This window comes from Macrotis lagotis, chromosome 8 (genome assembly GCF_037893015.1).
Source record: "Macrotis lagotis isolate mMagLag1 chromosome 8, bilby.v1.9.chrom.fasta, whole genome shotgun sequence".
In the NCBI taxonomy this organism is placed as follows: Eukaryota; Metazoa; Chordata; class Mammalia; order Peramelemorphia; family Peramelidae; genus Macrotis; species Macrotis lagotis.
The window spans coordinates 160,385,674-160,412,048 of NC_133665.1; positions in this window are offsets into that span (position 1 = coordinate 160,385,674).

Sequence of the window (26,375 nt, forward strand, 5' to 3'; positions counted from 1 at the left end):
AGTTTTTGTCCACAGCAATTCTTAAAGGTCACTTGGTAAGTCACAGAGGTGCTATAATTTACACCAGTACAGAGAGTAGCCATGCCATTGAAATCATAGATGCTCCAGGAATTGAAAGTCATAGTTGTGGATGTAAAATGAGAACTCAAGTGAACCATGGTTCAATAGTGCTGCTTTGGGTAGGATGCTAAAATCATTATTGTTTTATATTTTATTGATTATTACTCATTACTGTTTTATATTTGCTCCATTTTGAAAGAAATTTGTAGAAAGGGAGAATATGAGAGGTATTTTATTTTATTTTTTAAATACTATTTTATTTCCCCTACAATTCCATGTAAAAACAATTTTTAACATTTGGTTTTTTTTTTTAATTTTAAATTCCAAATTCTATCCATCTTTCCCAGGATGGTAAGCAATCTCATAAAATGTTACTCATGGTGGATAAAGCACTGGCCTTGGAGTCAGGAGTACCTGGGTTCAAATCCAGTCTCAGACACTTAATAATTACCTAGCTGTGTGGCCTTGGGCAAGCCACTTAACCACATTTGCCTTGCAAAAACTAAAAAAAAAAAAAAAAGGTTGTTCATGGCTATTTATATTAGTCATTTTGTGGATGAAAACAAAAAATAGAAAAAAGAAAGAGAGAAGTAGAGATAGAGACACAGACATAGAGAGAACAGAGAGAGACAGGAAAGAGAGTGGGAGAGAGAGAGAGAGAGAGATGCAGACAGAGACAGAGTGAGACAGCGATGAGAGAAAGAGGGAAAGAGATAGAGACAAAGACAATGACTCAGAGAAACAGAAAGATAAAGAGAGAGACAGAGACAGAATATGCTTTCGTCTGAATTAAATACCATCAGTCCTTTCTCTGGAGAGGGATAGAATTTTTTTTTTATCATGAATCGTTTGTGATTGTTTTGGATCACTGTATTGCTGAGAACAGTTGTTCATCATACAGTATTGCTGTTACTGTGTACAATGTTCTGGTTCTGCCCACTTCACTTTGCATCAGTTCAAATAAGTCTTTCCAGATTTTTCTGAAATATCTTGTTAAACAGTTCTTAAAGCACAATAATATTTCATCATGCTCATATACTACAACTTTTCCAACCATTCCTCAAATGATAGGAATTCCCTCAGTTTCTAATTCTAAGCTACCACTAAAAGAGATTCTATAAATATCTTTGTATAAATAGATTCTTTTCCATTTTTTAAAAAATCTCTTTGTTATACACTTATATAGTTTGATTGCTTTTTGAGCATCGTTTCAAATTGTAAGAAAGACATTTTGTAGCTAGGGCAAGGTGAGAAACTATCCATTTTAACCTGTTGAGATCTGCCCATATCTTCCATGATGTTTGGTTTTAACTTTAAGAAAAAAAAACAACTTATGAATTTAACAGTTTTAGGGGCATCTTGGTGGCGCAGTAGATAGAGCACCAACCTTGGAGTCAGGAGTACCTGAGTTCAAATCCCGCCTCAGACACTTAATAATTACCTAGCCATATAGCCTTGGGCAAGCCACTTTACCATTGCCTTGAAAAATCTAAAAAAAAGAAGAATTTGACAGTTTTCTCAGTGAACACCAGTAGCTGTTTGTGGACTAGATGGATATGCCTTATTTGAGTTAAAACTGCTGTAAAATCATAAGAATATAGATTGAGAGTACCTTGGAGTTCATCTCATCCAATCCTCTTATTTTGCAGATAAGGAAACTGGAATCCATTGAGATTAAGTGACTTCCCTAAAGATACATAAATAATAAGCAACAGAACCAGGATTTGACTCTGACTCCAAATCGAGAAATCTTTCCTTATTATATTGCACTATGTCTGAAGACTTTCTTTTTTTTTCTATTTGATTAAAACAATTGCTGTTCTACATTGTATTCCTTTAATCTGCTTATCACATTTTCTAGGTTGAAAATTCCTATATTCTTTATTGAATAATTTTTGATTGGCTTAAATATTTTATCAATGCAAATGCGATTAACTTGTTGGACTTCATTCAGATACTTGGAAAAGAGATTCTTTTGGTGTTTTAGTGAGCTACCTGGAGACTCCAATTTCAGTTTGGGACTATGGTAGGAAGTAGAATGAACAAAATCTAGGTTGCCAAACTCCTCCCCAACCCCTAACCCCAAGTCCAACCGTCAGTTCTTTCTGAATAGGATAACTCTAGTCCTGGTTTGCATGGGTTCCAAGCAGACCTATTTCCTTTGTGTTTAAGGAAGAAGTGTGTTCGTTCCTTCCCAGTCGGTTTTATGTACTTGGCCTTGGCCAAGCTCCAATTATGATTCATAAGCACAACCATTCACATGATTCTACTCCCTGCCGTATCAGTCTTCCTCTCTGGCTGTCTCTGTTTTCCCCTTAGGTCACCAGTAAATCACTTGCCCAAATAGTCATCACCTTTGAATGCTCAGTGCTTCTCCCTGATGTTGCAATCTCTCTTGGCTGCAACCAATGCTTGGTAAAGAGATTTTCCTGGTTATTTTCCAGATTTCAGAAAGGCAACTTGTTATCACATGAATTAAAAAATACATCAGACATCAGCTTTCAAAAGCATCAAAGCTCACCTCTCCTCTTGCTGTTTCCTTTCTTCTCTGTGGCTGTTTGATAAAGACTAGTGTCCTGTTATAAACCTTATTTTTTGTGATCTGATGGAGGTTGTATGGTTGGAAGGAGGAATAGTTGGAGTGCCCATGATGAGCCACTGACATGATTTTCCCTGAGGTCACTGTAGAAGGAATGCAGCAGGGAAATGGCCTCTACCTTAAAGAAGGGAGTTTGAAATCTCTTCCAGCTGTTTCAGTCTTTGTGTTTGGGGATAAAGAAAGTTTCCCTTTCAAGTACCTTTTGTCTCTAAGAGGAACTCAACTAAGCCCTCTTCTGCCTGCTGTGCCTACAAATCACCTTTTAATCTCTGCAAAGAGTAGAAAAGAACCAAACAGACTCAATGAGAAGTGATTAACAAAGTAATAATACACTCCAAGCTTGTTATGACTTTTGGATAAGACTTAATATAGAGAGATACTAAAAATACTCAAATGGAGCTGCAATGTCATCGATGTGGATATTCCCTTCAGTGACATAAATAGCAACCCATCCATCCATCCTTGATTATCTTGTACAACTCTTGTCCTGTCCTCTCCTCCCACAAGTTTGACCTAATCCATTCAGTGTGCTGGGAACCTTCCTCTATTTCTGGGAACATTGAGAGAATGTCAGTGAAGCATAAAGATTTCCTTTCTGGTGGTTTTCCACCTTCTATATGAAACCTTCTCTGATTCTCCCATCATTAGTGTTTCTATTTCCCTCAATGAATCACTCAAATCCAATTCACTTGCAAGTCAAGTCATCATTCTCCTGATGTCATTGGTCATCTTCAAAAATCAAGGATGTGTCATAACAACACTTTGAATTAATTTTGTGCATGTCCATCTTCTGATAAACTTCCTGAGGCTAGAGACTATTTGGTTTTTGTTTTTCTGTCCCCAACACCTAGTACACTACCTGGCCCAAAATAAAAGAATAATAAATGGTTGGTAATTGATCAATCACTTGTGTTCATCACACCTTCATCTTTGATCATACATTTCACTATTTTATGTATATTTGAAATATATGTGATGGAGGAATAAATTATGAAGAGAGGTCAGAGAGAGAGAGAGAGACTAGGCTGCTAAGAGAAGTGGAATTAAGGCCACATTCTCTTAGAATTCTCTAGGCAGTCAAGCCATAACTGGGTTGTTTTTTTTTTTTTGGTAGAACTGAGGGACTTCTGACGTGAGGTTAAAAGAGTTTCTTTAACCATGGTGTCCTTAATCCCTTTTTCCATTTGAGGAAGTAGAACCCTGGGGAAATTTGTCTCAGTCGCAGGTTGATATAAGACTACACAACTACAAAATGGGCAAGTTAGATGATGGTTGAACTAAGTGACAAAGGGGAGAAGGTGGAGGACAGGGCTAGTTCTTTCAAAGAAGTTCAGGATAGGGGAGAGTTCAGAAGTAGAGAGGCAGTTAATAAAAGAGTTAAAAGGGCAGAAGTGATCTCAGCATAGGTTTCTATCTCTTTTGGTGTGGGCTAGCTGAGAAAAAGAAAAAGTTATTTCATAGTTATTGACTGAGTAGTTTTCCAGACAAGGAAGAAGAGAGTTTTGTAATCATTGAGCTGAGATAGCTGGCTAAGGAGAGTTCTAGTGCCCTCTGCCTTAGCCATCGCTGATCCTGGTGTGCATATGCCCCTCACATGAAGCCTGTGAAGGTCTACTCTGAATATGTCTGTATTTGTAGGAGAGGGAGTTTCAGGTCCATTTGGGAAATATTTTCTGGTTACTTTAAAAAAAATCACAGTATTTAATTAAAATGTCTCTTCCAAGAAATTTTGCATTGATATAACTTTTTTATTTTTAAATATATCTCTCCTGCCAATTCTCTCTAGAGAGTTATCCCTTTTAACTAAGAATAAAAAAGAAAGAGGAAAATCAGTTTAGCAAAACTAACCTACATGATACCTAAATCTGATAATATAAATAATGTTCTGTACCCATAGTCCCTCTCTCTGTATTTAAGTAAAAGAGAGAAGTAGGTGCATAAAATATCTTTGCTATGAATGAAGTGTAACTGGTAGTTGACTAGTAAAAGAAAAAACACATCAATGGGGTTTATAGATTATACTTTGGACCCATAAAATATCCCAAACCTGGAACAGTCAACTGGGAGCCCAGAATGACAGTGGTCACAGGTTATAAGTATATAATCTTTTCTAACTGTAATAAAAAATAGCCAAATTGAATTTGAGATTAAAAATGTTTATAATAATGGGTCAACATAAAATAACGTGTGTTTAAAAAGGTATACAATGCTGAAAAACTTCTATATATAAAATATAGATCATTTATTGCTACCTAGCTAAGAATTTTCTGATTTACCTGCTACCATCTCCTTCTTCACCTCCATCACCAGTGCACTCCATCTTGGAATGGGGGGCAGCTAAGTGGTTCCGTGGACAGAGTACTGAGTCAGGAAGATCTGAATTCAAATCCTCTCTCAGACACTCACTAGCTATGTGATATGGGCAAGTTGCTGTTTGCCTTGATTTACTGGAGAAGGAAATGGCAAAGGACTCTGATATCTTTGCCAAGAAAACCCCACATGTTGGCATGAAGAATTGGACATGACCGAACAACAGAAATATTTTTTTCAAATTAAATATTTTTATTTATTTGCTTTTCTAACAGCATGCAATAGTATTTTTTCACCAATAATTTTTTTGCAAAGTTTTGAGTTTTGCAGTTTTCTTTCTTTCTCCCTTTCCTCTCCCCACCCCTGGATTAAACAATATAATATAGGCTCTACACATGTAATTATGCTAAACAAAGATCCATTAGTTATGTTGTGAAAGAAAAATCAAATCCAAATGGGAGAAAAAAATTAGACAGGAAAAAATCCATCTAATACATAAGACAATTTTTGAAATTGAAGATAATAAGCTTTGATCTGTATTTAAACTCTACGCTTCCCTCTCTGGATATGGATGATATTTTCCAACACAAATCTGTTAGAATTATCTTTGATTATTGTACTGCTGAAAGGAACAAGTCCATCATGGCTGATCATCACCCCATGTTGTTGTTAGTGTATGTGTGATCTTCTGGTTCTGCTCATTTCACTCAGCATCAGTTCATGTAAGTCTTTTCAGGTTTTTCTGAAGTCCTGTCTTTCATGGTTTCTTATAGGACAAGAGTGTTCCATCACATTCACATACCACAATTTGTTCAACCATTTCCCAACTGATGGACATCCCTTCAATTTCCAATTCTTTGCTGCCATGAAAAGAGCTGTTATTGATATTTTTGTACATGTGGATCTGTTGCCCTTTTTCATGATCTCTTCAGGATACAGACCTAGTACTTGCCGAATCAAAGCATATGTAATTTTATTGACCTTTGAGTATAATTCCAAATTACTCTCCAGAAAAGTTGAACCAGTTCACAGCTCCACCAACAATGTATTAGTGTCCCAATTTTCCCACATCCCCCCCAACATTGATCATTTTCCTATTTCAGTCATGATTAATCTGATGGGTGTGAGGGAGTACCTCAGAGTTGTTTTATTTTGCATTTCCCTAATTAATAAGGACTTAGAGAAGCTTTTCATATGACTGTAGATAGCTTTAATTTTTTCAACTGAGAATTGCCATTCCATATCCTTTGACCATTTAGCAACTTGGGAATGTCTTGGAACAACAACAATCTTGAAATTACTTTGATTTGATTTTGTATATATATATATATATATATATATATATATATATGTATATATATATATATATATATATATATATTTTCAGATGAATATTATACTGCCTTGGGAGAATGGAAGCTACTTTAGGGAAGGAATTATTGTTTTTTGTAGCTCCAGAAGAAGTTGGTGTAGTACCTTGCAAAAAAGTAAGTATTTTATATTTGTTGAATTTGGATTTGAATTCTTATTCAATTTCAGGATCTAATGCCAAGAAAGCTAGTGTGTTCCGTTTAATCCTCATTTTGAGACACACCGAACAAAGCTTTTAGTTACAATAAGCTGACTTGTCTACTTTTTTGTTTCTGAATCAGACTGTTTTTTATTATTATTGAGTCAATATCAATTCTTTGATGTACCCCACTCTTCAAGTAATTTAAGTTGTAGATCACCCAAAGGATAATCGAGAGAAAGATACTGAGTGTGAAGAGGCTGATGAATATTATCGATGAATAATTGTATAGGGGAAATGGGGGAAAGGATATTGTCGAGAAGAAATGGAAGTTATACCAGAATGGATAGAATGTTGAATTTAGAAGCAGAAAGATCTGGAATCAGATCTCCCTTCTGACATTTCCTGAGTGATCTCATTAAAGAATCACTGAGCCTCAGTTTCCTCATACATAAAATGAAGATAAAAAGACTAGTAGTATCTTCCTCCTAAGGTTGTTAGAAACTCCAATGAGGTAATGTATTCTAGTTTCTGGCACATTATAAATACTTAAATAAATGCTTGTTTATTGACTGATATCTTAAGAGGACCATATATAAATGTCAGTTATAATAATGGGGCAGGAGCAAGAGTTAACTGAGGGTATCTCTTGTACTCTAGGTAATGGTAAAAGATTAAGAGGAAGGCTCACCTCATTCACTGGATCCTTTGTGGGGAATTTTTAGAAGTATATTGATAAATATTGCCTACCATGAGCAGAAATGGGCAGATCTGCCCTACTGGACAGAATGTTCACATCATTGAGATCACTGAAGTATTTTTATTAAGAACACATATATCTAGATGTATAGCACAATAACCTGGTGAGGTATCCACTGCAAAGGTCATGATACCCATTATCCAGATGAAGAAATTTGCCCAATATATATAAGTTGGACCGGGTTTCAATTCAGACTTGGGTATCTGACAGTGCTCTTCCTATCACCTCACTGTCTCCTAATTAAAGTCATCAAAGACTCATGTAATCTTGGAATAGAATGGATCTCCGAGAGCACCTCAGCACAATCCAGGTCCAAACAAGCAAGAATTCCCTCTACTCTATTGCTGAAACATGGTGATGAAGCATTTGTTTGAAGATCCCTGGTTTGGGGAGTCCCACCCTTCTCTATGACGTCCAGGAATGGGGGAAGGAATGAACATTTCTGTAGTACCCACTATGTGGCATTTACAGAGTTGGGTGCTTTGCTAATAATTATCTCATTTGATCTTCTCAATAACCCTGGTGGGTAGGTGTTATTATTTTAGAATGAGGAAACTGAGGCAAATAGAAAGTAAGTGACTTGCTCAGGGCCACACAGCTAGTCTAAGTATATATTTGAACTCAGGTCTTCCTGACTCCAGAACTAACACTCTGCCTACTGTGCCATCAATTTTTTTTCCTTGATGTCAAGCCTAAAATGGCTCCTGAAAATTCCTCCCACTCTCTTTGTTTTGTCTTCTGAGGACAAGCAGAAAAAAAATCTAATCTCTCTTTGACATGACTGTGCTTTAAATATTTGAAGACAGCTCCCATATCCCCACTTGCAAAGTTTCTCCAGATGAACCATCACTCCCTAGTTCTTTGTTTTTACTTTTTAATTTTCTTTTTAATTTATAGAATAAAATGAGAATGTCCATAACATAGTACAATAAAAATTGTTGGTGAAATGGCAGGTCTATCTATTATGCATAAGGTACTATTCCTTTCAAACTTGCAAAAAACATTATCATGTAAATTTCTTTTTTTCCTTCTCTTCTCCTGTGTCCTAGAGATGAGTATCATTAGCCCCTAATATGTGTGTATATGCATATCTGTGTGTATGTATGCATATATATGTGTATAAATAAATATATATACACACAAAATTTATTCAATACATGCTTCCATTTTTCAAAGTTCTTTCTTTGGATGCAGGTAGCTAGTGTCTTTCTACATATGTCCTTTATAATTAATCTGGGTATTTATAATAGACAAAATAACTTATTCATTCAAAGTCAATATTGTTGTTGCTGAAATACAGTGTTTTCTTGGTTCTGCTCATTTTGCTCTTTATTACTTTGTGCAAGTTTTCTCATATTTTTCTAAAATCATTGAGCTCATCATTTCTTATAAGCACAGTGATTCCATCACAATCATTGACCACAACTTTTTCAGCTATTCCCAATTTATTTACCATTCACATTCAAAGTTCTAATGGCCATTTGTGAATTCCCCTTTATCTTATTTTTACTATTTTCCTTCTCATCCTCTTTTTTTTAACCCTATCCTCTTAACCTTATGTTCTCTTACCCTCTTAATTCTTTCAACAGATCCTCAAATAGCATGAACTTGAGGTGGCCTTTCACCATCCTGTTCTGTTTCTTCCAGTTTATCCTTGCCCTTTCTCAAATGGGACACATGCTGAGATATGTCATACTCTCACAAACCAGTATGAGTTGAAAGAGTTCATATTGGCTTGGGAGAGCTGATGGTTCAATTTTAAGTTTGAGAGTTTACATTGTAGAAATCAGCAAATGTCACAAATTGGGGATTGATTTTTTGATTGTCTCGATTTAAGAAAGTAATGGGAAAAGTGAGTGTTACTTTCTCCCCTCCAGAGAGCTAGTTGTTAAATATCTGCTAGCCTACCACTGGCATACAAGTAAAATTAAACATTGCACTCCAGGCCAGGATACAATGGGACTAGCCCTGATGAGGGCATATGTGTCAATGAATGTAGCCTGCAGTCTACTTAGCTCTCTTGCAACCATCTCACATGTAGATTCATGGTGAGTTTACAATCCACTCAAACAACAAAATCTTTTTTGACTCAGTGGCAGTCTAGCCATGCAAATATGTTAGACCTGGATGTAGATGGATTTTCGGTCGGTCTCTCTCTCTCTCTCTCTCTCTCTCTCTCTCTCTCTCTCTCTCTCTCTCCTGATGAGTCAGTCCTATTTATAGTTAAAGTAGGAGGCTGCCTATGTATTTTGAGTAGACAAGCAGTAAAAGGTCAAATTGTCTCCAAAGCATCTCAATCAAGTTTTGCAGTGCTTAAAATTCCCATTTCCTTCTATCATTTCTTTTTTTTTAAATAGGGATCTCTAGAATGTTCCCATGATCATCTTGTTCATTCAAAAATATAGGATGACCCAAAAGTCTTAATTCACTTTTTAGCTATTAAAAGTTAAATGACTTTTCTGAAGGGAAAAAAGCAAGTTTGGAGACACCTTATATCACTATCTACTATCCATGGGTTAGATACTATGTGAGGTATTCTACAAGATATAAAGATGAAATATATGGTTCCTGTTCTCAAAGAAGTGATCTAATTGGGGAGAATAAGATACAATTTCTACTAAAATTACCATTATGAAAAGATTTCTGGACATGGAGCTAGGAGGATTTGGGATTGAGGCTTGCCCCAAACAATTAATTAGTTGCGTGACCTTGGGTCAGTCACTTGATTTCTCTAAACTTCAGGTCCTCCATACATAAAATGAGAACTAACTTACAGGGTTATGAAGAATAAATAACAATGTATAAAGGTCTTTGTAAGCCTTGAAGAAAGACAATTAGGCAAGATGCATTTATAAAACACATTACAGCTCAGGCAGAGCAGTTAAGTGGTGCCATAGTGCCCGGAATGCCAGACCCGGAGTCAGAAAGACTTATGTTCTCAAGTTCAAAGCCTCCAATACTAGCTGTGTGATCCCTGGGTGAGTCACTTAACCCTGTTTGCCTCAGTTTCCTCATCTGTTAAATGAACTGGAGAAGAAAATGACACATAATTCTAGTACCTTTACTAAGAAAACACCAGATCAGATATGAAGATTCAGACACAACTAAAATGACTGGAAATAAGTATCCTCAAGGAATCTAAATTCTGAAAGAGGAAGAATTTTCACAAAAGGAAACAAAAGGATTGCGGGGTGGGAAGAAACTTGTAAGGGGGCATGATATATCAAAAGTCTGGAAAGTCAGAAAGATAGCCAGGAGGGGAATGTGGGTTGACTGGCTTGGGGTTCTCCTTAACATGGCACTGGGAAGAATAGGAGAAAAAGACCAGCATGGCAAAGGGATGCTCCTTCATGAGGAGGCTCAGGGTGCTGAAGGACATGTCAGGGTGAGATGATTCCTGAGACATGGTGGTCAAGTCTAGAAAGTCAGAGGTAGAGTCAAGAAGGGTTCTTTAGAAATATTTGGTTGTTTCCAATTATCTCTAACTCTTTGTGACTCATTTGTTTGTTTGTTTGGCAAAGATGTTGGAATGCTTTGCCATTTTCTTCTCCACATTGTTTTACAGATGAGGACACCGAGGCAAACAGGGTTAAGTGACTTGTCTAGGATCAAATAGTTAGTAAATGTTTGAGACTGGTTTTGAACTGAGGAAGATGAGTCTTCTTACTCCAGACCCATATCATTTAGCTTTAGACATATGCACCTAATGCACCTAATATGCACCTAAAATACATCTAATACAGTAGAATAGAGAATAACAATAATACAGAAAATAACAAAATACTATAAGAGTTTGGGCTGCTAGGTGGTGCAGTGGATAAAGCACCGGCCCTGGAGTCAGGAGGACCTGAGTTCAAATCCGACCTCAGACACTTAATAATGACCTAGCCGTGTGGCCTTGGGCAAGCCACTTAACCCCATTGCCTTGCAAAAACCTAAAAAAAAAAGAAAGAATAAGATTTCATATACAGAGAAGAGTAAGTAAAGGCTCTCTGGGGAGTGATATGAACAAAGGAACTAAGGCTAGAAAGCTCAGGCCATGTTCTGAAAACATCAAGCTGTCCAGTTTGACCAACAAAATAATAAATCTTTACAAGAAAGTACCAGGAAATGCCTGAAAATACCATATTTGAGATCGCCAATGCCCAAGTAAAGATCAAAAATCTCAATACATTAAACAGAAAGGGTGACACATTAACAGTTTAAGCCCAGATTAATTTAATTGATTGCTGCATGAAATAAGCTATTAGACTGTTGGGGAAGGAGACATTTGAGAGGAAGGAAGTTTTATAATTCTCATGGTCAGGGAGAGGTAAGAGGACACCAGGGCGCTTATGGATTCAAGGAGAGGCAATGGCACCCAAGATAATCCGTGTCCACTTCAGAGTGGGACCTCATGTAGTCCTGCTTTATATGTGCCACTTTTAGAATGTAAACCCCTTAAGGGCAGCACTATAATTTTATCTTTCTATGGTACCTGGCACATGTGCAAGTTGAGTTGACTTGACTTCAAACCATCTTGACTTGTGTTTTCTAAACCAATGATTTGTAGATGCAATGCAAAGATATTTCTTTCCCTTGCTTTCTCTTTTTCTCAAACAACCTGACCATGCTGCTGATGATTTAAGAATTTTTTAAAAGAATTCTGAGATTAAACTGAATCATATTTCTTTGAAAATACACACTGGTCTAAGATCAGTTTGGAAGAAATGCAGAAAAGATGTTGTTAAATTCAGAAAAAGAGCCAAATGGGTGGGGGCCAAGATGAGTTCACCTAAAGAGCAGTCTGATCATTGTCATCTTCCAACATCAAGCCTGAAGAATGGTTTTGCATAAGTACATTGTTACTTTAGGTCCTTCAGCTTCTATCTCTTGGATATATTTTATGGCTAAAAGCTCACTTTTATAGAGTGCTTTGTCCTTTTTTAAAGCATCTTATTTTGCAGAAAATAACAATAGTTCAGATTTTTAGAGCACTTTTTTGACTTTTAAAGTCATTTTTCAGTCATGTCTGACTCTTCATAACTCTATTTGGGGTTTTCTTGGCAAAGATACCCAAAGGGTTTTACATTTCCTTCTCCAACTCATATTACAGACAGGGAAACCGAGTAAAACAGGGTTAAGTAACTTGTCCAGCATCACCTAACTAATAACAGTATCTGAGGCTGGATTTGAACTCAGGAAGATGTCCTCCTGCCTCCAGGCCTGGCTCTCCATCCCCCATACCACCCAGCTACCATATACCTAGCATACCCGACCACATTCATTCTTTAAACAAAAACTCTGTGAGGTAGTGTCCCCAGAAAAGTTCAGTGACTTACCCAACCAATGAGCATATGAGTTGGCTTTTGAAACACAGGCTTCCTGACTCTGTCCATTGTGTCACTGAATTGAATTTTCCATTTGTAATAGTAATTTGAGAACTGTCTGACATGCTGGGATTTGTAGAAGTATTCCCTCCTAAATCTGAGATTGACCTGCTGCAGTCTTTGAGTTGGGAGATGAGCTTTGATTATGTCCAGGAGTCTTGAAAAGAGGGAGAAATGAGCCAGACAGAGAAGAGATAATTAAGACCCAATCAATCTTTTTGCCAGAGAGCACATAGGAAGATAGTGGAACTGGCACTGAGAGGTCAACAAACAGCAAAGGAAGACAGTGGCACAACCTTTTCTAAATGGAACAAAGACATATTGGTTGTAATTGCCAATTCAATTATCGAAGGTTTATTTTTACAAATTTTCTTCTGAATGTATTATATTTGATGACAAGACCTTTTCATCTGTTTTTCTTGTTTTTACTTGCTACTTCTTTATTCTGATTTTTTTTCATATAAAAATCCATGGTCAGTAGTGAAGTCCATGCTGAGCAAAGGTCAATGGAGAAAACCCTATAGGGATTAACTAGGAATATACAGAATTTAACAGGGTAGAGATTTCAGCTTCTTTCGAAATGTGAGCAATTTTCTAAGGGATTAGGGATGCTCTGAGCTCTTACTAAATTTTTTGGACTTATAAAAATTCTTTATTCAAGCAAAGAAAGTGACCTTTGTAGACCAAGGGGTCATTTTCAAATCTCTAGTTTAAAACTAGTTATCAAGGTGGTAACTCAAACTAGAGACTTCAGCAAATACCTTGGAAGAAAGAAGGAGGAATGGAGAGAAAGGGGTCAAAGGGAGGGTCCATTTATAAGCCAATCCAGTAAGAACAGAAATATTTGGTTCAGATTAGTTCCTCCCCCTTTTTCTATTGGAAGAGGAATAAGAGTGTCTACTTCCACTGTGACACCTGTCGGTTACACACTGATTTTACTTGAACCTCACAAGAGCCCTATTAATGATCAGAGAGAGTAAAGGACTGGCCTATTGTCATGTGCTTCAGTGACACCTTTTTTTAAAATAAGGGAAAAGCACAAAACAGCTCAATTTCTATTATTCCTTATCTTTCAACGTGTTCTTGTGAAGTGGCAAGTGCTCCAAGGCAAGAGACTCAAAATTGGGACTTTCAGGTAAATGGTGGGTTTGAAGAAGAGTCTTTCTCTCTTAATGGACACTCTTTATTCAGGGAGCACAAGTGAAGGACACAAACTCCTCAATTTTTCAAGTGGTATCTTTATCTTCCCATCTTCAGTCAGATGGGCAACATAAACTTGATCATTGGAATGATCCAAAATAACCTTTGCTGGTGGTTCCAATTTGGGGTCTATGATTGTTTTTCCTTTCATTGAAGGCCTTTGTTAAAGATGCAAATGTTTTATGGGAGAAGGTTGAAGATTCATATTTGCCATGAGCCAAATGCCCAGGTATTTCTTTAAAAATATGAAATCTTGGAATCATACTACTTTCTCTCTTTTTTCCTTTATTTTCCTTTATTTTTCCTGGTTACATGCAAAAGCCAGTTTCAACATTCACTTCCAAGATCTTGAGTATCGAATTCTCACCCTTCCTCCCACCCCACACCCCATTGAGAAAGCAAGTTACTTGATATAATTTAAAAATATATAGTCATGAAGAACACTCATTTTGTAAAAGTCAAAATAATTCCCCCCTGCCCCAAAAGAAGAGAAACCACAAGGAAAAATAAAGTAAAAAATAAAAAAAAATATGCTCTGGTCTGTATTCAGACACCATCAGCTCTATCTTTGAGATAAATAGTTTTCTTTATCTTAAGGCCTTCAGAGTTCTTGTAGGTCACAGGACTGCTGAAGAAAGGTAGGTCATTCACAGCTGATCATCCTGCAATATTGCTATTACTTTGTATATAATACATTTCTCATTGCATCAGCTCATGTAAGATTTTTTTTACTGAGAGTATCCTGTTCATCATTTCCAATAACAGAACATTTCATCTTTTTTTTTTTTTGAGATCCTATGGTAATTTATTATCAGTTAAATATCAATTAATAAAACATTTAACTTTTTATTTAACATGTTACAAAGAAGTGTAAGAATCCAAAAACTTTAAATCAAGATACAATTATTTTTCACAAATCAAATTTCTCTCCCTATGACAATGTATATAAGATTAATACCTTGTAATCACATTGCATCATTTTTTGAAGTGCTTAAAAGCACTTCAAGTTTTAAAGGCAATGTAAAAGTTATGAGACACTAAATTATAGTACTTTTATGAATTGTACATACAGAATCTGGTTCTGCATGAAGGTTGGGAAATGGAGGCCCACTGGTTAAAAAAATATAAGCAGTCCCCAGAGAACTAATAATTTTCCTCTATTCTCAGTTCCTTCTGTCTATTCTAGACATTTCACTAGACTGCAGCAGTTTCTTTCTACTTGAGGAACATTTAGGACCAAAAATAAAAGAAAAAAGAAACATTTAAAGTCTTTTGATGCTCTGAAACAAGAGAGTTGTTAGTTTTAGGTAACTATCCTAATGCCATAGTTAGATAAGACTTCTTGAAGTTTATTAATAATATTGTAATTTAGAAAGAGATTCCCTGAATGCAAACCTGCACCTTCAGAAAAATCAGTTGAGATTTGTGATAAGCCACTTTAAGGAGGACACAATTTTCCACAGAAAATGACATTTCATGTTTGCTTTGGGTTTATGAAACCAATAAAGAAATGGTCAGCATTGAATTTATCTTTGTGTTGCAGGAGTCATGACTGTGACAACCTTAAAGAATTGCCAATAGCTTGTTATAAGGCTGCAGGTTTTGTTTTTTAATTTATTTTTATTCTCATTTTGTACATATGTTTTTCTTTACATTAATAAAGTATACTTGTTTACAAGTAAACAAAATACCCCTCCCCCATGAATATAGATAGACTTGCTTGGGCAAAAAAGTAAAGGGGGGAGAAAAAAAATTAAAATTAAAAAAAATAATAGCAATAATTGTAGGTATGGCCAGGTGGTGCAATGGATGAAGCAACAGCCCCGGAGCCACGAGCACCCGAGTCTATATCCAGCCTCGTAAACCCAATAATCACGCAGCCGTGTGACATGCAAGCCACCCAATCCCCACTGCCCTGCAAAAACCAAAAAGAAGAAAAAAAAGACCCAAAACAAAATAAAATAGTAATAATAGTAGGGGTGGCTGGGTGGTAGACAGAGCATTGGCCCTTGAGCCAGGAGCACCTGGGTCCAAATCTGGCCCCAGGCACCCAATGATCACCCTGCTATGTGGCCCCAGGCAGGCCACCCAGCCCCACTTGCCCTGTGCCCTCCCCCAAATAATAATAACAAAAAATGTGTTTCAGTCTTTGTTCTAACACCATCAATTCTGTCGTGAGTGGATCACATTCTTTATGATAAGTCCATCACAAAAGTTACTTCCATATTTTTCCAACGTTGCCATTGCTGATCGCAACTCCCTCCTTTCTTATTTCTCCACTACCATGTACTATATTTTCTCTCTCCTGTCACCCTGACTCTGCTGTAGGGTCGCTGAGTGGCGCAGCAGACAGATCCCTGGTCCTGGGGCCAAGAAGCCCTGAGCCCCCATACCACCCCTTAGGCCCAGAATCCACCGGGCCCTATGGTCCTGGGCAGGCCTTCCAATCCCAGCCCCTTGCAAGAAGTAAAAAAAGAAAATGTGTTATATCTAACCACTGTCCCCCCCATGGTCCATCCTCTCCTCCTTTATTCACATCCCCACCCCTTCCCCCTGCTCCCCCCTCCTTTTTACTCCAGATGTCTATACCCCATTGAGTATATTTGCTGTTTCCTCTCCTAGCCATCTCTGATGAGAGCAAAGGTTCCCTCATTCCGCCTTGCCTCCCCCCTTCTATATCATTGCAATAGCTCATTGTAATAAAAAAAAAATCTTATTGTGTGAAATAGCTTGGACTATTCCCCCTCTCCTTTTTCTTTCTCCCATTCCATTTCCCTTTTTTTCTTATTGACTCCATTTTTACACCATATTTTATCTTCGAATTCAGCTTTCTGCTGTGCTTCAACTATAAAAGCTCTATCTACCTGCTCTATTAACTGAGAAGGTTCATATGAATATTATCAGTATCATTTTTCTATACATGCAGTTCATCCTCATTAAGTCCCTCATATTTCCCCCCTCTCCTCCAATCTCCATGCTTCACCTGAGTCCTGTATCTGAAGATCAAACCTTCTGTTCAGCTCTGGCCATTCCAAAAGGAATCTTTGAAATTCCCCTGGTTCATTGAAAGTCCATCTTTTTCCCTGGAAGAGGACATTCAGCCTTGCTGGGGAGTTCATTCTTGGCTGCATTCTAAGCTCTTTTGCCTTCCGGTATATTGTATTCCAAGCCCTGCAAGCTTCCAATGTAGTTGCTGCTAAGTCCTGTGTGATCCTGACTGCAACTCCACGATATTTGAACTGTGTCCTTCTGGCTGCTTGTAATATTTTCTCTTTGACTTGGGAGTTCTGGAACTTGGCTATAATATTCCTGGGGGTTGGTTTTTGGGGATCTCTTTCTCAGGGGGATCGGTGGATTCTCTCCATTTCTATTTTGCCCTCTGCTTCTAGAATATCAGGGCAATTTTCCTGTAGTAATTCTTTGAAAATGATGTCAAGGCTCTTTTCCTGATCATGACTTTCAGGTATTCCAATAATTTTCAAATTATCTTTCCTAAGTCTGTTTTCCATACCAGTTGTTTTTTCAATGAGATATTTCACATTTAGAACATTTCATCTTAATCAGATACCACAATTTTTTTTCAGTTATTCCCCAACCCATGGGCACCCCCCCAAGTTCCAGCTCCCCACCACCAGAAAAGAACTGCTATAAATATACCTATATGTATAGATTCTTTTCTTCCCATATTCCATCTCTTCTGGAATATAAATCTAGCTGTGGCACCTCTAGGTCATATAGCTCTTTAAGCATAGTTCCAAATTGCTCTACAAAATTGTCGAATCATCAATGTCTCAATTTCCCTACATCCCTTTCAATATTTATCACTTTCTCCTTCTGTTCTATTCGTCAATCCAACAGGTATAAGGTAGTACCTCAGATTGTTCCAACCTGCATTTCTCCTATCAATAGTGAGTTAGGATATTTAAAAATCATTTAAATAGATTGCATTGATAACCTTATCTGAAAACAGTTCATATCTCTTGATCATTTATTAATTGAGGAATGGCTTATTTTTTAATAAATTTGACTCAGTTCTCTATGTTCAAGAAATGAGTCCTTTATCAGAGAAACATGTTTCAATATTTTTTCCCCACAGTTACTATTGCTAACTGTATTTCCGCCCACCCTACTCCCCAAACCCCATTTATCTCTCTCTTTCCTTTCATCCTGTGGCTTCTCAAAGTATTTTGCCTCTGACTATCCCCTGCCACAATCTTCCCTCCCTTCTCCCCTCCCTTTCCTCTCCTACTTTCTCTCTTAACTATTTCCAGTGTCTTCTTTATACTAGCTACTTTTGTGAATCCTATGGTGGGGGTTTAGAGGAGGAGACAGACAGAGTGAAACAGAGATAAATGCAGAGACAGACACACACAGAGATAAGTCAGACACACAATAAAATCAGTTAGCCCATGTCTTTGAATTTTTGTCCGGTAACCATTTAAGAGTTACAATTTGTAATATTCTCAAACATTAGACAAAATTTCCAAGTCCAGACTGAGCAAAGTATTCAGAGTTTAGAAAACTGTATCAGAACAATAGCAATTTGAAATGTCATCACTCCTTAGAGAAACATTTTCTTAAAATCATTCAAACCCTCTTTGACCATTCCCCTGGTCAATAATGAGAAAGATTCCTGAACTGAAGCAGCCAAAACCTTCTTCCATCCCCTTATCTGAACATAAGTTACATTACCCTAAACTCATCCAAGTATGAGGAAAGCTAATATGCTCTTATATGAATTAGTCAAGACTCTTTGCCTTTTTCCATTGACAGCACCAACTCTATCCTTAGAGACGACAGGTGTCTATCTCTGAAACTTCACCTAGTTTCCTCGAAGTGTTTAGGCTTTGAATTTAGAAAAAGACAGTCTATTCTTTTTAAAAAAAATTGATCATTAAAGAAAAACTGAGAAGAGTTTATGATCTAGGTGGAACCCAGAATTTGAAGCTAAAGTGTGATCCTAATATAATTTTGGAATATGGAGCCTAAAGAGTCAGGGAGTGGGGAGAATTAATATTCTTGGATAAATCATTTAATTTACCTAGGACTCATTTTTCTCCTCCGAAAAGTGAAGGAGTTGGACTACATAGGTTCTAAGGTCCCTTTCAACTCTAAAGATGGGCTAAGATATTAAAGTATATGATTATCCTTCATAGTAAGTTTAGAATTTAGGCTGTACTTTGGGGGGAGCTTTATCTGTGAATATTTAATTAGTGTATTTACCTACCAATATGGAGACTCCCTGCATCGATGCAGATTGCAACTAATTTTAAATGTATTAGAGAATTGTCTGTGGGCAATGAGAGATTAAGTGATTTGCTGCTAATTCTGCATATAGATTAATATTAATCTAGTTCTTTCTGATTCCCAGGTTCTCTATTGGCTCTATTGCATATATTATAATATACAAAGAGGAGATGATTTGGGATATTGGAGTCAGGGAATCTGGGGATCTGATCTCCCTTCTTTCACTTAAGGTCTGTGTGAAATTGGGCAAGGGATTTACCCACTCTGGGTCTCAGTCTACTCTTATAAAATGAAAGCATTGTTCTTCCAACTTCTCTGAAAATGGAACTCAAATTCCTCCTCTCACCCCCATTTTCTCCCTCTCTTTCTTCCATTTGGCTATTTCTGAAATGAAGACAAATACTCTAAAAATCCAAAACTTTAAAAGAAGATTTAAACTTTTATTATGTATATGAACTGGCTCAAAGCCAGATGTAATGGCTCATGGCCAGGTGCACAAATACACATAATAAAGATAAGCATTTGAAACATTAGATTGAGATGATTGAGATTGAGATGAGCTGTTAATACCTTGAATGGGTTTCTTTTAGGGACTTTTGTTCTTCTCCTTAAGGGTTTAACTTTTCTTCTTCCTTTTTATTTATTTGCACGGGAGTCTAATGAGTTAACTCATGGGTTCCAGTCACATATATTCTCACTGTATATGCCCTTTCAATTGTGTTCTATACAATTGTGTTCTTTCTTCTTACTGCCTGGGTAAGGTCATGGGAAAAGGTGACCCAGATTTAAAAAAGATATTTTTTCTTATTACTATTTCATTAAATGTTTTGCTTGAACTAGACGTGTCCTCTGGTTGATTGGCTAAAGAAAAAAAAAATACTGGTGGGGCTTCATGAGTTATGGGGTTTTGTTTGGTTGTTTGTTTTTAGTGTATGTGAAATTATGGTGGTATTGGGGATCCCTCAGTAATACACATGGATAATCTGTGTGGTACACTGGTTCCCCTAAGATATATACCCTCATATATGAAAAAACAGAGGTATATAACATTTAGCACTTAGAATGGAATTCAGATATTATCTAATTGAATTTCCCATTCTTCCTAATGAGATACCAAGAAGTCAAATGTTTTGTCCAAGGTCACACATATAAGGAAGGACTGGAAAAAAAAACAGTTTTTGGACTCTAGTCTGAATTTTGCCACTGCATTGTGTTTAGGCTTAACCTTTACAGAAGATCCAGGGAGAAGTATGGACAAGAATTGTTTGGAATGACTGTGGAAGGCATCAGCAGAAGCAGAGAGGAGAAGGAGATGGCCTGTCCAGAAGGACAAGCCAAAGACCTCAGGGAACAATGCAAGCCAATCTTGCTGGCCAGCCCTATTCTGCTCTATGCCTGTTTCCTGTAATGCTAATCTCTCTCTGCATCTGACCTCTTAGGATAATAGAATTATGAAATATCAGAGATGGAAAGAATCCTAGAGGGCTAATTATCTCAGTTTATAGATGAGGAAGTTAAGGATCGGAATAGAAGGGTGATAACCTCAGGATGACACATTTGTAAGTAATAGAGTGTGGTAGAGTTGGGGCTGAAACCTGGATTTTCTGACTCAAAGAACAGAGCCCCTTATATACCACAGCCTCTCCCTTGGAGTTAGTTCCCCTAGTAACACTTCCTGGAGCTCCTATGTTGGAAATTCATATTTTATTTTGCTTCTGTTTTCTCTGCCAAGGAGATTGACCTTTGGACTGGAAAGGACAGGACAAACATGGCTAATAAGGCATTGATAACCATGCTAGGAGCTCTTACTTGCCCTGGCCCAGTTCAAGTCAACTGTATTAGTTGTTCATTGTTGAAAAGACTAGTGAATGTGATTGTTAAGCCACTGGTAGCAACTTCTGGAAGACCATGCAGAGAGAAGTGACTTAGAATTGATGGGCATTAGAATTAGAAGAAGGGCAAATTCTTTCCTCTCTTGTGCCTCTTGGAATCACCACCTTCTCCCTTTCAGGATTGAATTCAAAGATGACCTCCCAGAGATGATGTGTTTCTTGATGCTCCAATTTGTTAGGGTACTCCTCTCAAAATATTTACTTTGAATATATTCCATATTGACTTATCTGTGCCCATGATGTTTCCTTCTGGCAGGGATGGAAGTTCCTTCAGTCAGCAACTGTTTATTTTGTCTTTCCTTCCACCTTTGACTGGTGAAGTTCATGGCATGTGGAAGCATTTAATAAATGTTTGTGTAACCTGAATTCCAAGCCAATTGGTATAGGCCTCACTATTGATGGACATCAATGTCCCATGCTTGCTGGTAGGATGAGGTGGAGTTGGAGAGCAGGAGAGAGGAGAACTCTGAGATCTCCTTTGGGCCTACTGAATTTCCTTGAGTCTCTTCAGTTGCTTTGGGCTCTTCAATCACTCCAAGCATTTTCTGCCTTTCAGTTTCAAGAGAGAAAGTGGAAGACGCCAATCTTACTTTAGCTTGCTGAAGGAAGAATAAGACTCTGGGAAGAAGCCAAAATAAGAGGAGCCAGATTCATCCATCACGTCCCTGTCCTCAGTTTGTTACAATGGAGAGATCTGGAACTCTTTCTTGATTAAACTGAATTACCTGTCTCCCAAGGGGAGAGCTCCTTCACTTTGTATTGTCTGATATACACTCTCCTATGTATACTTTCTCTGATTTCTGTTTTGCTATTGATTTGTGGAACTAGTATTTAGTGGGGAGGGAGTCAAATCTTGGATATAAAACTTAGTTCTCCCCCCCCGCCCAAAGAATCAGTGATCAGAAATTTATCTTGAATCTAAAAACAGCATCATTTAGACTAAGACAATTTAAGAGAGCAGACAGACTTCATTCTAGTCTGGTTCCTTTCTCTCTGAGGAGAACAAGGTGGTCAGCTCTGTCCTTCTACTTCTCCTAATGGCAAGAATTAAAGTCTCTGCTGTAGACATGGGGACTTGGCTGTCCTGGGGGGGATGTGTGACTCCAAGGGAGGTAGGAGGGAAATCTCTAGTCTCTGCTCCTCACTCTTGCCTCCAAAGGAGACAGTGTACTTTCAGTCCTATATCACTATGTATCCTACTCAGGTGCTCTTAGGGGAGTGATTTTCCCAGACTCATTTACCACCCAATTATATATTTTTTTAATTTTTTTTTAGGTTTTTGCAAGGCAAATGGGGTTAAGTGGCTTGCCCAAGGCCACACAGCTAGGTAATTATTAAGTGTCTGAGATAGGATTTGAACCCAGGTACTCCTGACTCCAAGGCCGATGCTTTATCCACTACACCACCTAGCCACCCCTCCAATTATAATTTAAAATAATACTTTATGCACATAGTAATAATAATAATAGTTCTTATCAAAGGTAAGAGGAAGGTTATGGTCTCACAATCTGATATGGCTCAATATATTGGGCAAAGTTTCCTGGGCTTTTTGGTATTGATTTTACTCTCTGCTCATTTTTTTGACCCTAGTCCTTTCTAGGGATTGGGGTGCAGAGTGGGGCAGATGTCACCCAATTCTTCACTTCCTCCTTACTAGGTCAAGACACAGGTTCTCTGGGAAGTCACTGAAATCTTGGTTTAGTAATTTTGCTCTTCCCAGGACCCTGCCTAGAATGTCTGTCTTTCTGTCTCTCTGTCTGTCTTTCTCTCTCTTTCCTGTCTGTCTCTGTCTCTCTCTGTCTTTGTTTGTGTGTATGTGTGTGTGTGTCTCTCTGTCTCTCTCTCCATCTCTTTCTGTCTGTCTCTGTCTCTCTGTTTCTCTCTCTCTCTCTCTCTCTCTCTCTCTCTCTCTCTCTCTCTCTCTCATTCTCTCCAATTCATTTGCTTAAACAAATTTCTTTCAGCAGCTACTCCTCCCTTTTTTGGTTTGGTTTTCTTGTGTCTCTTGGCTCCATCAGTCCCTTTCCTCTCCTCCTGCTGGACTCTGGAACCCTTCAGGCTGAACCCCTCCCCTAGTGTTTTCTCAGCAATCTCTCATGTTCTCAGTCTCTGATTGTTTCACGGTCACCTGCCTTCATGGAAGTCATTTCATGTCATAACCTGTCACCCACATCTCTTGGCCTTGCCGTCCTCTTGCCTGTCAAACACCCATAGGATTGGCAGAGCTAAGGGCTGCTTTTATTTCTAAAAATATTTTATTCTTCGAGAAGGCAGATGCTGCATTGCAATATACATTATCAATCTGGGAGGGAGATAATTCTGCTCAACCCAAATCAGCTATTACCACTTTAGGGCAAATTGTAGAAATTGGGAGAGTAGGCATTCTTACAAATATTCGAGAATAATGTGAATTGAAGGAGCTACTTGAGCCACTCAGAAAGACAGAATAGAAAAGCCAGAAAGTCATCTAGTCCAATTTTCTCAGATGAAAATTGAGGTTCCCAGAGGCAGGAGAGACTTTCCCTGGGTCAAGAGGCCCAGGAAGAGAGACAGAGATGGGACTTCATATTTTGGATTCTCAGTACAGGATTCTTTCCAATGAGTCATGTGGTTGGAACTAAAAGGATATGTCAGTGTAGAACAAGGTGCCAACAATTCAGAGCCAGCCCTTTAAGTAGGCCACAAAGGGAATGATATAGTTTGACACAAGTACTCAATATTCATTGAGTATCCCCTGTATTCAGAGATACTGTGTGATACATCAGAGAGAGAGAGAGCAAGTTTTACAATCAGGGAGGTCTGGGTTCAAGTCTTGCCTCTGACACAAAATGATCGTGTGACCCTGGGTAAGTCACTGACCTTTTCAATAAGCTTTGTACCCATCAAAGACTACAAGTTGTGGAGTACTCCCTGACATAACATTTTATCTTATATTTATGCCAGTGAGATCGAGACCCAGTCCTTGACCCTATTACCACATGCACATCCCAAGATCATGGACTACTGTGGGTGGAAGGCTTCTCGGACATTAGCCAGCCCAGTCCTGTCATCTTCCAGTTGAGAAGAGAAGCCCAGGACAATGCAGAAATTCGTTCAAGATCATACTAGTAAAATGTAGTGGGAGCCGCATTTGAACCCAGGTTCTGTGATTTTAGACCTAGTGTTTCAACCGTCTCCTCAGGTCTTTGCTTCAGCTGGTCCAACTATCTTTTACACCTTCTCTGTAGTCTTCTTCACTGGGACCTTCCTTTCTACCCATAGTCGTGCGTAAGATAATAATAACTAGGATTTGAATGGAACTTCAAGTTAGGAAATTTGCACACCTCCCGTGTGTTCTGCCACTGATTCTCACAACAAACCTGGAAGCCGCTATCTTACAGACAGGGGAGACAGAGGCTGAGGGAATCTTGTGACTTGCTCAGCTAGGAAGAATCTGGGGTTGAATTTGAACTCAAGTCTTCCTGATGCCACATTCAACACCCTTTTATAACATTTAACTTAAGCCTGTCATTGGGGGTGGGGGATCCTGAATGCAACTAGGCTGCCTCTGTGTGTGTGTGTGTGTGTGTGTGTGTGTGTGTGTGTGTGTGTCTGTCTCTCAGTCTGTCTCTGTCTCTGTCTCTCTGATTATGCCTCTGTCTCTCCTCTCTCTGTCTCTCCCTGTCTCTGTCTCTCTGTCTCTCTTTTCTCTCTGTCTTTGTCTCTGTTTCTCTGTCTCTGTCTCTAATTCTGTCTGTCTCTCTCTCTCTGTGTCCCTCCCCTCTATCTCTCTCTCTGTGTCCCTCTCTCTGTCTCTGTCTCTTCTCTCTCTGTCTCTCTCTGCTTGTGTCTCTCTGTTTGTCTCTCCTTTGTCTCTGTGTCTCACTCTTCTCTCTGTCTCTCTCTGTCTCTCTCTGTGTCTCTCTCCTCTCTCTCTCTGGAGAGATCTGGAACTCTTTCTTGGTTAAACTGAATTACCTGTCTCCCAAGGGGAGAGCTCCTTCACTTTGTATTGTCTGATATACACTCTCCTATGTATACTTTCTCTGATTTCTGTTTTGCTATTGATTTGTGGAACTAGTATTTAGTGGGGAGGGAGTCAAATCCTGGATATAAAACTTAGTTCTCCCCCCCCCCCCGCCCAAAGAATCAGTGATCAGAAATTTATCTTGAATCTAAAAACAGCATCATTTAGACTAAGACAATTTAAGAGAGCAGACAGACTTCATTCTAGTCTGGTTCCTTTCTCTCTGAGGAGAACAAGGTGGTCAGCTCTGTCCTTCTACTTCTCCTAATGGCAAGAATTAAAGTCTCTGTTGTAGACATGGGGACTTGGCTGTCCTGGGGGGGATGTGTGACTCCAAGGGAGGTAGGAGGGAAATCTCTAGTCTCTGCTCCTCACTCTTGCCTCCAAAGGAGACAGTGTACTTTCAGTCCTATATCACTATGTATCCTACTCAGGTGCTCTTAGGGGAGTGATTTTCCCAGACTCATTTACCACCCAATTATATATTTTTTTAATTTTTTTTAGGTTTTTGCAAGGCAAATGGGGTTAAGTGGCTTGCCCAAGGCCACACAGCTAGGTAATTATTAAGTGTCTGAGATAGGATTTGAACCCAGGTACTCCTGACTCCAAGGCCGATGCTTTATCCACTACACCACCTAGCCACCCCTCCAATTCCCTGCATCGATGCAGATTGCAACTAATTTTAAATGTATTAGAGAATTGTCTGTGGGCAATGAGAGATTAAGTGATTTGCTGCTAATTCTGCATATAGATTAATATTAATCTAGTTCTTCCTGATTCCCAGGTTCTCTATTGGCTCTATTGCATATATTATAATATACAAAGAGGAGATGATTTGGGATATTGGAGTCAGGGAATCTGGGGATCTGATCTCCCTTCTTTCACTTAAGGTCTGTGTGAAATTGGGCAAGGGATTTACCCACTCTGGGTCTCAGTCTACTCTTATAAAATGAAAGCATTGTTCTTCCAACTTCTCTGAAAATGGAACTCAAATTCCTCCTCTCACCCCCATTTTCTCCCTCTCTTTCTTCCATTTGGCTATTTCTGAAATGAAGACAAATACTCTAAAAATCCAAAACTTTAAAAGAAGATTTAAACTTTTATTATGTATATGAACTGGCTCAAAGCCAGATGTAATGGCTCATGGCCAGGTGCACAAATACACATAATAAAGATAAGCATTTGAAACATTAGATTGAGATGATTGAGATTGAGATGAGCTGTTAATACCTTGAATGGGTTTCTTTTAGGGACTTTTGTTCTTCTCCTTAAGGGTTTAACTTTTCTTCTTCCTTTTTATTTATTTGCACGGGAGTCTAATGAGTTAACTCATGGGTTCCAGTCACATATATTCTCACTGTATATGCCCTTTCAATTGTGTTCTATACAATTGTGTTCTTTCTTCTTACTGCCTGGGTAAGG